Below are 13,661 nucleotides of genomic sequence, written 5' to 3'. Positions count from 1 at the left end.
GTAATCTGAGGGAAATATGTGTCTCTAATATGGTCATATATTTTGCAGGAGGTTAGGAAGTGCAGCTCATTTCCACCTCAGTTTGTGGGCGGTGTGCACATAGCCTGTCTTCTCTTGAGATCCAGGTATGCCTACGGCGGCCTTTCTCAATAGCAAGGCTATGCTCACTGAGTCTGTACATAGTCAAAGCTTTCCTTAAGTTTGGGTCAGTCACAGTGGTCAGGTATTCTGCCACTGTGTACTCTCTGTTTAGGGCCAAATAGCGTTCTAGTTTTCTATGTTTTTTTGTTAATTCTTTCCAATGTGTTGTCGTGTTTCTATCTATCATTAAATGTGAAGACTTATTTTATCAAATCAATTCTCTTTAATTATTATTATGTGATTAAACTAATCATGTAAATTTAATTAACTAGGAAGTCGGGGCACAACGGAAAATCTTCAGATTACAAAGTTATACATTTTACAAATACAACTCTTCAGATATTTTAATTGGTCATCTATTAATAAATTATTCTTAACCTTATGTCAGTCTCATTTCAAACATTGTGGAATTTTTGGTTATCTGCACAAACCCTGGCTAAACCATGAATCATCCATACACCAATTGGCTCAATCATTTATTTACTAACTAGCTAAATAATCACAGAAATGCATAAACAAACAAACAGTAGATATTGGTTACTAACAATGATAAGGAATATTCCCTAGTGGGCCAAGCCAATATGATGGCTTGGTGGACAAAGGAAAGGGGGTGTGGACCGATAAAGGAGCGGGAAAGACAAAACAGATTCACTCTATACAGTTGGTAATTATATTCAGTGAAATGCTAATCTGTTGCACATGAACGGCCGCTCATTCGGGAATAATTGCCATAAATATATTTATGCCCGTATGTCGTTGTTGTCTTCTCTGTTGGAATCATCAGATCGTCTGCTGTCAGTTCATCAGAGTCTCTGGTTACTTCCCCAGAAGTCACAATGTCTTTCATTGTTGTAGCTTTATCTGCGTCTCAGGACAGTGTCTGTTGTAATGAATATGTCAGGCGTCCAGTGTTCTTAGAACAGATGTTTTGGCGGTTGGCGATATTCTCATCCTAGGTTTACATAATTTCTAGCTGCAGTCTAGTAATTATATCTAAGATTTGCTCTTGTTCTGTAGGGATTGATAGTCTCAGAGTTGAACCATTTCCAGCCGTGTAGCTAATGCTCCACGTGATATGGTTATCTAGTCTTAGGAATTCAACCACTTTTTGTTTTCTCATGATTTGGTTGGGTCTAATTGTGTTGCTGTCCTGGTGCTCTGTGGGGTTTGTTTGTGTTTATGAACAGAGCCCCAAGACCAGCTTGTTAAGGGGACTCTTCTCCAGGTTCATCTCTCTGTAGGTGATGGCTTTGTTAAGGAAGGTTTGGGAATCGCTTCCTTTTAGGTGGTTGTGGAATTTAACGGCTCTTATCCAGATTTTGATAATTAGTGAAGGCGTAGGCTCAGGTTTTCTGGGTCTCTATGTTTTTAGTTGGACAGGTTTCTCAATTTCTTTCTTAGGTTTTTGCATTCTTCATCAAACCATTTGTCATTGTTGTTCATTTTCTTTGGTTTTCTGATTGAATTTTTTTGATTTCATAGGGAAGCTGAGAGGTCAAATATACTGTTCCGGTTTTCTACTGCCAGGTTAACACCTTCATTGTTACAGTGAAACATTTTGTCCAGGAAATTGTCTAGAAGAGATTGAATTTGTTGCTGCCAAATTGTTTTTTGGTAGATGTCCACACTACTCTCCTTCCATCTATAGCATTTCTTGATATTATTCAGCTCCTTTGGCTTTGATGCCTCATGATTGAGCAAAGCTCTGTTCAAGTAGAGTGTGATTTTGCGGTTATCTGATTGGGTGTCAGTGGACTGACTGTGAACGCTCTGAGAGACTCTGGGTTGAGGTCAGTGATAAAGTATTCTATAGTACTACTGCTAAGAGATGAGCTATACGTGTACCTACCATCGGAGTCGCCTTGAAGCCTACCATTGACTATGTACATACCCAGTGTGCGACAGAGCTGCAGGAGTGGTGACCCATTTTTGTTGGTTATGTTGTCGTAGTTGTGCCTAAGGGGGCATATGGGGGAGAGAATGCTATCCCCTCCAGGTTGGTGTTGGTCCCCCTGTTTGCTGAGGGTGTCGGGTTCTTGTCCAGTTCTAACATTTAGGTCGCCACAAAATTACTAATCAATTTGTGGAATCTTCAATTCTGTCCCAAGTGTCATTCAGGTCTCCATTCCAAAGTTAAATTAAACTGTTGAAAATGTTTTCTTGTGGACAGGTATTAGGAGCTGCGCATGTGAGCTACCACTTCAAAAAACAATACTAGTTGCAACTTATTCCTTAAAAACAACTGACAATTTACTCTTCGTTATTAGTTCATTATAACCACCAGTACATGTCCCTGGTCCTGGAAATTGTTGATCTCCCCCTCTAAGATGGAGAAGCTGTTATCGTTAAAGTATGGAGATTCTATTGGGGGTATAAAGGTAGCACACATGAGGAAATTTTTCTCTGTTGAATTTCTAGCCAGATGTAAAATGTTCCTGTTTAGACTAATTTAATAGAGTGGGTTAGGCCTGCTCTATTCCAAATTAGCATACCCCCTGAGTTTCTTCCCTGTTTCACACCTGCTAGTTTAGTGGATGGAACTACCAGCTCTCTGTAGCCTAGAGGGCAACCAGTGGGTCCATCTTCTTTATACCATTTTCTTGTAGGATGACAATATCTGTATTTCCAATTTCTTTGATGAAGTCTGGGTTCCTGCTCTTTAGGCCAAAGGCAGATGACCTCAGACCTTGTATATTCCAGGATGAGATAGTAAAAGCTTTGTGTTCCATATTGTCTACTGTTGTTTTTGTGTGGTTTAGGTCTGGACCACCACAGTAGGTGTGAGCAGAGCATGTTGAGCATCTGATACATATCTCTAAGGTCGCAGGATGGGGCTTGGGCAGGTGTAATAGTGGTGGTTGGGCTTGTTGCTCTACTCACAGCCTGGGCAAATGTCCTGCTATCATCTGAGGTCCTTGCCGCAGGGGCGGGGGGCATGGGGTGGGCAGAAGGGGCATAGGTCTGATATGGAGGGGCCTATATAGAGTGTGGCCAGGGTTTGCTTGGAGTGGTCTTGGCTGGTTGGGGTGTGGCTGGTGATGCTGCGGTCTTGGTGTAGATCCTCTTGGTGTGGGTTCTCTTGGTGCAGGTCCTTCAGGAGGGGGTCTTACAGGTCTGGGAGGGTGTCTCGCTGGTCTCGGCAGAGTGTCCATTGCTCTATCCCTCTCCCTCTCTATCCCTCTCTCTCTTTTCTCCTACCTCTCGCTGATGTGCCATCACAGAGAGTCCTCCCCCGGGACACTTGTAATGAGGTCATAATAAGACAAATGTGACAAATCAAATTTGATTTGATTTGAAAGAAGGGAGTGGGGGAATAAAAGACATCAACCTCATAATGTCTTCCTGCTTTAATGCCTCAGAAGTCTGACTATGGAGGTTAACTGCATGGGGAAATAAACAGAGGAAAAAGAAAGACAAGTGTAAATAAGCACAAATATTTTGTCGTCAGAATTTCACATTCAGCTAGCTAAATAAGGCAGGTCGTAGCCGCAGGGTTTTGAAAAGGATTCATCAAACAATGTGATTATTTACATTCTTACTATTTCCAAAAACTTGTTAATAAAATGTGTTTAATGTGTGCTGTTAAAAACATGCTAAGAAAGGTCCTACAGCTCCTACCGTCCCCATTCACTGATCTGCACTCCAAACCTTTGCTGCTTTGCCAACCCTCCTCATACCCACACTACCTTCAACACACCCACAAGATTAATTTTGGTTGTAGTTTGGGTGAACTATCCCTTTAAGACAGAGGTTCTCAGAAAAAGTATATCTTTAGGAAAACAGAAAGTTTCCCGTGCCCCTCTAGGAAGATGCTTTATTCCCAGCCCTGCTACTAGTCGTGCCCTAATTACAGCTATAAAATATTACAATAATAATGGTGGAGTTAGTGAAGCTTTAAGGCTGTGATATATCATTTCATATACGTTAAAGGCCTAGCGCCATCAATCATCATTAGTATGTATCAACACAGACAGAGTGTTTGACTTAAATTGTCATGGCCATTTATAATTTGGTTAATTATTCTGTAAGATGTATGGGCAACGTGTGTGAGGCGGGAGGGAGAGAGAAAGAAGGAGGGAGAGATAGGGAGGGAGAGGGAGAGAGAAAGAAGGAGGGAGAGATAGGGAGGAAGGGAGAGAGGGAGAGAGAAAGAAGGAGGGAGAGATGGAGATGGGGAGAGAGAAAGGAGGGAGATATAAGGAGGGAGGGAGAGAGAAAGAAGGAGGGAGAGAGAGATAGGGAGGGAGAGGGAGAGAGAAAGAAGGAGGGAGAGATAGAGAGGGAGAGGGGGAGAGAGAAAGAAGGAGGGAGGGAGGGAGGGAAGGAAAGAGGGAGGGAGGGAGAGAGAAAGAAGGAGGGAGAGAAAGAAGGAGGGAGAGATAGGGAGGGAGAGGGAGAGGGGGAGAGAGAAAGCAGGAGGGAGAGATAGGGAGGAAGGGAGAGAGAGAGATAGGGAGGGAGAGAGAGAGCTGAGGAGAATACTGTCTGATCTAATAAGCTGTATGATGAGCAACAGTAATAGACAAGAGGGTGGTTGCAATAGCTACTGTACAGCACAGGATTGGACCCTATTCAATGTTATTTTTCTGCCCAGAAAATTCTCAGTTCCAGCATGAATACTTCAGTTCCAATGACGCACATATCTCTCATCTGAATAGAGTGTCTTCAAAAGGCCCTATTTCCTGATGAAGCATCTCTACACTCTTCACCTCCATATCTCCATCCTGTTTCAGGGCTTTTCTTCAAGAGCCTCTGATCAACATCCCCTGTGCGTGTGTGTGCGTGTGAGTGTGTGTGTGCGTGCATGTGTGTGTGTGCGTGTGTGTGTGTGCGACAACTTCCCTCTCACCATGGAGCACTTAACTCTCAAGCTACACCCAGAAGCAGAGTTTTGATCACAGCCCAAATGTGGTTTACTAAATTCTGCAAAATGTTCATGACTTTTTCAATCAACTTGCTCTTAACAAATCTAAGTCATTGTGTTTCTGTATCAATATGGACTTTAAAAAAATGTAAGTCCTTTGGGGTCATTTTGACCCCAGCCAAAAACACCTACTTTCACCTATAGTAATTTGATAGGTAGGACCTTTATTTAAATCTTTCTCTGGAGACATAATTAGTTATCCATACTGCCAGAGGGTGGTGTGATTTTTTTTAATCAGTGATTTTGACCAGATAGACTCCTCGTGTACTCTCCTATGATTGTACTTTTATATACAGTGCCTTCAGAAAGTATTCACACCCCTTGACTTTTTCAACATTTTGTTGTCTTACAGTCTGAATTTATAATTAATAAATTCAGATTTTGTGTCACTGGCCTACATTGTAGTTGATCAACAATACTAACCAAAATCACAGCGGGAAAAGAAGGAAGCCTGTGCAGAATAAAACTATTCCAAATGCATCCTATTTGAAATAAGCCACTAAAGTAAAACTGCAAAAAATTTACACAAAGCATTATGTTTGTTGCAAATCCAACACATCACTGAGTACCACTCTTCATATTTTCAAGCATGGTGGTGGCTGCATCATGTTTGTCTTTAGCAAGGACTAGGGAGTTCTTTTAGGATAAAAATAAACAGAATAAAGCTAAGCACAGGCAAAATCCTAGAGCAAAACTTGGTTCAGTCTGCTTTCCAACAGACACTGGGAGATTAATTCACCTTTCAGCAGGACAATACCATAAAACACAAGGCCAAATATATACTGGAGATAAGTTTTGATTTAAATCCCTTGAAAATCCATGGCAAGACTAGAAAATGGCTGTCTAGCAATGATTAACAACCCACTTTACAGAGCTTGAATATTTTAAGGAATAATGGGCAAATATTGTACAATCTAGGATTGCAAAGCTCTTAGAGAATGAACCAGAAAGACTCGCTGCTCTAATCGCAGCCAAAGGTGATTCTAAGATGTAAAACATCTATGTAATCCATTTTGAATTCAGACTGTAACACAGCAAATTGTAGAATAAGTCAAGGGGTATGCATACTTTCTAAAGGCACTTTATCATATGACTGTGTGCAAAAGTAAATGTACCATATGTTTGTTCATATAAAAATCTTCCAATGGTAAACAAAGTCTACCAAATAATGCAATACAGAATTCAGATATGCTCTGTATCTGCACAGAGAGCTGTATCCCCATATGTTGGTAGCTTGAGCGTTAACCTGCTTTCTAGAAACAGTGGCGGTCGGTGCCATTTAAGATGAGGGAAATTCTTTTTTTATGAGCATTTTTATTACAGAATATTGGTTGACTGTCATTCATATTCAATTTGCCCAGCTCAATGTAACATTGATAGGTTTAGGCTACTAAATGATACTCAAACTTTCCCTGTACCCATCATAAGGTTGCTACAACCTAGCCTATGAATGAATGTTTACGATGTAGGTGCGAGAAAAATGTGAGTAATCAAGGTGACAGACATGGACCCATTCAATACCTCTTTGTACACTCTTGCCTACATCTAGCTGATCTAGGGTGTAATCATTAGTTGCAAACGAGCGTTTCTATTGGACAAATTCCGATAAATTCCAATGTTTATTCCGCTTCATTCCATTTGCTTCTGTTTAAGAAATGTTTTTCAAGAGAACCAGCAGAATGAAAACACACCTGATCACATGCAAACACAGTTCACTTTCATAGCAGCCACATACAAACAGCATAATCACTTTGCTCTTGGATAAGTTATTCTCGCATCTACGCGCTCTCCTCCTCTCACCATTTCCCTTTGCTTGTGGACTTCATTGCACAACAGCTGTCTGTGACCTGGTGAGAAAACCTTTCCAAGCCAAACCTTCATATCATAACCGCTAAACACAGCCTACATCGTTGTCACCATATGAGCTAACGTCATAGTCAACATAGCTAACAGAACTAACACGTTGGTAAACCAGGTACAATGAGTGTACAGTAAGCAATCAGTTTAGCTAGCACTTACACCGTCGGGCCCGGGTGGCAACAAATAAATACAACCAAAAGCTTATATTGACTTGGAAGAGTTCCAGTGTTGGATTGCCATAGCCAGCTAGCTAACATAGCATCCCTCTCTGTTTGAGCCTGGTGTTTGAGTAGGCTAAACTAGCTTGCTGCATTTGACACTAGCTAAGTAAGTGATAGTGAAAAATACAACAAAATATAGCTAGTACATTTTATGCACTGCAGTGCTACCTGTAGCTTATGCTTTCAGTACTAGATGCATTCTCTGATCCTTTGATTGGGTGTACAACATGTCATTTCATGCTGCAAGAGCTCTGATAGGTTGGAGGACATCCTCCGGAATTTGTGTAAGTCTATGGAAGGGGGTGAGAACCATGAGCCTCCTAGGTTTTGTATTGAAGTAAATGCACCCAGAGGAGGACGGAAGCTAGCTGTCCTCCGGCTACACCATGGTGCTACCCTACAGAGTGCTGTTGAAGCTACTGTAGACCTGCATTTTAAAAAGGATCACTTTTTTATGTTTCACTATTTTTATGAAATTCAAATCTAGAATTTAATTTTATCCCCACAGTCAATTAACTTGTCCGTCAATCAATACAATGCAGCGATTTGAACAAACTACTGTGTTGCAACAGTAAGACATCTGAATAAATCATGGATGTTTCACATGCAAAGGAACATTGGTGTTGAACCAGTGTTGGGTGTTGAGGAATAGTCCTGCAGCCCTGTGATAAAGCGATGCTGTCAGGTGCCATCAAAGCAGTAGAGAGCGAGAGAGAGCGAGAGAGAGCGAGAGAGAGCGAGAGAGAGCGAGAGAGAGCGAGAGAGAGCGAGAGAGAGAGCGAGAGAGAGATAGCGAGAGAGAGATAGTGAGAGCGAGAAAGAGAGAGAACGAGCAAACAAAACTGGGCTAATTGGTTTAGTGGGTTAATTGGCTCGTCAGAGCAGTGGTGTCAGGAGGCAGGGGGCAGGGTGATTCATCACACCAGGAAGTAAATTACTCACCTGGTGTGCATGGTTACCATCGCATGGCCTTGTTGTACAGTAATTGATCAGTCACCACCACTGCCGCTCACAAAGTTTAGGTCATTGATATAGCACAATTTGAAACACATCTGAACATGATCAAGGCTGTGTCAACTATACTGAGCAAAAATGTAAACAAAACATGAAACAATTTCAACACTTTTACAGAGTTACAGTTCATACACAAAAACCAGTCAATTTATATCAATTCATTAGACTCTAATCTATGGATTTCACATGACTGGGCAGGAACACAGCCATGGGTGTGCCTGGGAGGGCATAGACCCACCCACTTCGGAGCCAGGCCCACCCACGGGGAGCCAGGCCCAGCCAATCAGAATGGGTTTTTCCCACCAAAAGGGCTTCATTACACCCAGAAATACTCCCCCAGATTTTTTGGGGATGTCATGCGACTGTTCTAGGGCCTCTCCTCTTCTCTCTATACATCAAGTCACTTGGCTTCATCATATCCTCACATGGTCTCGCCTATCATTCCTATGCGGATGACACTCAACTACTTTTCTCCTTCCCCCTTCTGACACCCAGGTGGCGACACACATCTCTGCATGCCTGGCAGATATCTCAGCTTGGAAGTCAGACGACCACCTCAAGCTCAACCTCGACCAGACGGAGCTGCTCTTCCTCCCGGGGAAGGCCTGCCCACTACAAGACCTCTCCATCATGGTTGACAACTCCACAGTGTTCCCCTTCCAGTGTTAAAGAACCTTGGCGTGACCCTGGACAACACCCTTCTCTGCAAACATCAAAGCAGTGACTCGCTCCTGTAGGTTCATGCTCTACAACATATGTAGAGAAGGACCCTACCTCATACAGGAAGTGGTGCAGGTCCTAATTTATGTACTTGTCATCTCCCTTCTGGACTACTGCAACTTATACAGAATGCTGCAGCCTGCCTTGTGTTACATCTTCACAAGTTCTCCCATATCACCCCGCTCCTCAGCACATTCCACTGGCTTCCAGTCGAAGCTCACACACACTACAAGATCTACTTGACTACAGAGCAGCCAGAGGAACTCCCTACCTTCAGGCTATGCTCAAACCCTACACCTGAGTACTCCGTTCTGCCACCTCTGAACTATTGACCCTACCTCTTCAAAGAGTATCTTAAATTATCCCCCCCGCACCCTCACCCCTCTCCCCACACTAAAAATAAATACAATTACAATACAGTATTCCATTCGTGAACTAACACTTGCACTTGAGATCTTGCTACCATGGAATGGAAAATACCTGTCTATTTGTGGAAAAAATCCCTTGATTAACTCTTTAGTCATATCCCAGTTTACCTATTTGCTTATGGCCTTGCCTACACCTAGTGACTTGTTTTTTTAATGATATGGTCAAAAAATATTCAATTTTATTTGGAACAGTAAGCCAGACAAAATTAAACAAGCCTATTTATAGAATGAATATGAATTCGGAGGGCAGAAATGATTAAATATTAAAGCATTAGACCTCTCACTAATGGCTTCAGTCGTACAAAAGTTCATCTTAAATCCAAACTTATTAAGAATGTCTCACCCCATGTTCAAGAATGTCCTTTTTACCCCCTTTTTCGATCTTGTCTCATCGCTGCAACTCTCCCACGGGCTCAGGAGGCAAAGGTTGAGTCATGTATCCTCTGAAACATGATTCACCAAACCACACTTTTTATTAACACCTGTCGCGTAACCCATAAGCCAGCCTCACCAATGTGTCGGAGGAAACACCATTCTGGTGATGGCCAGGGTCAGCCTGCAGGCACCTGGACTGACACAAGGAGTTGCTAGAGCATGATGAGCCAAGTAAAGCCCCCCCGGCCAAACCCTCCCCTAACACGGACAACACTGGGTCAATTGTGAGCCACCCTATGAGACCCCCCATCATGGCCCGTTGTGAAACTGCCCGGGATCGAACCCAGGTCTGTAGTGACACCTCTAGCACTGTGATTCAGATTACAACCTCACATTTCGGTTATTTGAAAATGAAATAATCTCCAAAATGCCACTATTTTTAAAACAAGCCATAGAAAGTTGATTGCGATTTCAGTTTAATCCACCAGGAAAGACAAAACAAATATTATGGTTAAACTCAACTATACTTGAAAATGGTATAATCATTGTAAATTATATCATAAATAGGACTCATGGAGTTATGTCACACATGCAGCTAACAAAAAATATATGGAAATGCGTGCTCTTCTCAAAATTACAACCAGCTAATAGCAGCATTACCGCAAAGAAATTAAGAGGCAAGTGGAACGGGGAGAAAGTAAGGAACTTGTTTTTTGGCCCTGCATTAAAGACCAAAATTGGTTAAAGAAAATTGTGCTAAATATAAAAGTATACCAGTTTCATTTAAGGACCAAAAAAAAATTGACAGATATGCCATATAGAATGCAAACTAGTTTGAAAGAGATTTTTGATGTACCGTTTCAATGGCACATGTTTTATGAACTGATACACAAAATGGGGCTAAATGCAAAACTTTTTCTGTTTAAATGATTATGAAAATTTTTTGCAAACAATAGAATGTTATATGTACAGTGATTGAAAAAAGTATTTGATCCCCTGCTGATTTTGTACTTTTGCCCACTGACAAAGAAATGATCAGTCTATAAATTTAATGGTAGGATTATTTGAACAGTGAGAGACAGAATAACAACAGAAAAATCCAGAAAAACTCATGTCAAAAATGTTATAAATTAATTTGCATTTTAATGAGGGAAATAAGTATTTGACACCCTCTCAATCAGAAAGATTTCTGGCTCCCAGGTGTCTTTTATACAGGTAACGAGCTGAGATTAGGAGCACACTCTTAAAGGTAGTGCTCCTAATCTCAGTTTGTTACCTGTATAAAAGACACCTGTCCACAGAAGCAATCAATCAATCAGATTCCAAACTCTCCACCATGGCCAAGACCAAAGAGCTCTCCAAGGATGTCAGGGACAAGATTGTAGACCTACACAAGGCTGGAATGGGCTACAAGACCATCACCAAGTAGCTTGGTGAGAAGGTAACAACAGTTGGTGCGATTAATCGCAGCGGGAAGGAACACAAAAGAACTGTCAATCTCCCTCGGCCTGGGGCTCCATGCAAGATCTCACCTTGTGGAGTTGCAATGATCATGAGAACTGTGAGGAATCAGCCCAGAACTACACGGGAGGATCTTGTCAATGATCTCAAGGCAGCCAAGAAAACAATTGGTAACACACTACGCCGTGAAGGACTGAAATCCTGCAGCGCCTGCTCAAGAAAGCACATATACATGCCCGTCTGAAGTTTTCCAATGAACATCTGAATGATTCAGAGGACAACTGGGGGAAAGTGTTGTGATCAGATGAGACCAAAATGGAGCTCTTTGGCATCAACTCAACTCGCCGTGTTTGGAGGAGGAAGAATGCTGCCTATGACCCCAAGAACACCATCCCCACCGTCAAACATGGAGGTGGAAACATTATGCTTTGGGGGTGTTTTTCTGCTAAGGGGACAGGACAACTTCACCGCATCAAAGGGACGATGGACGGGGCCATGTACCATCAAATCTTGGGTGAGAACCTCCTTCCCTCAGCCAGGGCATTGAAAATGGGTCGTGGATGGGTATTCCAGCATAACAATGACCCAAAACACACGGCCAAGGCAACAATGGAGTGGCTCAAGAAGAAGCACATTAAGGTCCTGGAGTGGCCTAGCCAGTCTCCAGACCTTAATCCCATAGATAATCTGTGGAGGGAGCTGAAGGTTCGAGTTGCCAAACGTCAGCCTCGAAACCTTAATGACTTGGAGAAGATCTGCAAAGAGGAGTGGGACAAAATCCCTCCTGAGATGTGTGCAAACCTGGTGGCCAACTACAAGAAACGTCTGACCTCTGTGATTGCCAACAAGGGTTTTGCCACCAATTACTAAGTCATGTTTTGCAGAGGGGTCAAATACTTATTTCCCTCATTAAAATGCAAATCAATTTAACATTTTTGACATGTGTTTTTCTGGATTTGTTTGTTGTTCTTCTGTCTCTCACTGTTCAAATAAACCTACCTGTCATAGATTTCTTCGTCGTCAGACGATATAGCGAAATCATCGTCGGAGAAAGTGGACCAATACGCAGCGGGTTGCGTGTTCAACAACATATTTATTAAAGGACGTTGACCACGGAAAAACAAGAAATGCAGACAATACGACAGGAGACAGTTTCGCAGGCTATACCTAGCAGTGCAAAAAACAACTACCCACGAAACACAAGGACCAACACACCCCACTATATAGGACTCCCAATCAAAGGCAACAACACACCTGTCTTCAATTGGGAGTCCAACCCCAATTAACTAGACATAGAACCACAGACATAGACCAGTGACAAACCCCATAAACATACATCAACTCCCCTCTGCCACGTCCTGACCAAACTACAATAACCAAATATACTCTATACTGGTCAGGACGTGACACTACCATTAAAATTATAGACTGATCATTTCTTTGTCAGTGGGCAAACGTACAAAATCAGCAGGGGATCAAATACTTTTTTCTGTCACTGTATGGGGGGGATACAACCATCCCAGCTCTGCATATTTTGCTGCGACGAGACAGAATTATTAGATAATTTGATTAGGTAACTTGTTTTTGGTCGCAGGTTCAGGAATGGCTGAAGAATTGTAACATTTACTTGGAGCTAACTATGCAAGTAGCACTGCTGGGTGATTTAAAAAGTCCCAGTTATTTGATCAATAATACAATAATACTCTTAGCAAAAAATGTTATCTTTAATTTACAATCTGTAGAAACTATGAGAATAGAAAGCTTCAAAAGTTTTGTGAACCATCACAGCATAGGTGAAAAAATATATGGCAAATAGAAATCAAAACTGGATGATGTTCACAGGTAGTATGGAGGGGTTGAGTAGAGCTGAAGGATGGGACTAAAAACAAACAAAAGGTAACAATTGTAAAATATGCTTTATCTGTAAAATGTATATTGTATGTATAGGCCGGAAGTATAAGACTATTAGGTTTAGGGTTTATATATATACAGCACCAGTCAAAAGTTTGGACACACTCAATCAATCAATCAAATGTATTTATAAAGCCCTTTTTACATCAGCCAATGTCACAAAGTGCTGTACAGAAACCCAGCCCAAATCCATTAACAGCAAGAAATGCAGATGTAGAAACACAGTGGCTAGGAAACACTCCCTAGAAAAGCAGGAACCTAAGAATAAACCGAGAGAGGAACCAGGCTCTGAGGGGTGACCAGTCCTCTACTGACTGTACTGGGTAGACCAGAGGAACCAGGCTCTGAAGGGACACACCTACTCATTCAAGGTTTTTTCTTTATTTGTGCAATTTCCTACATTTTATAATAATAGTGAAGACTTCAAAAATATGAAATAACACATATGGAATAATTTAGTGACCAAACAAGTATTAAACAAATCAAAATATATTTTATATTTGAGATTCTTCAAAGTAGCCACCCTTTGCAGCTTTGCACATTCTTGGCATTGTCTCAACCAGCTTCATAAGGTAGTCACCTGGAATGCATTTCAATTAACAGGTG

This window comes from Salmo trutta, chromosome 2 (assembly GCF_901001165.1).
Source record: "Salmo trutta chromosome 2, fSalTru1.1, whole genome shotgun sequence".
NCBI classification, from domain to species: Eukaryota; Metazoa; Chordata; class Actinopteri; order Salmoniformes; family Salmonidae; genus Salmo; species Salmo trutta.
This window is presented reverse-complemented; position numbering follows the sequence as displayed.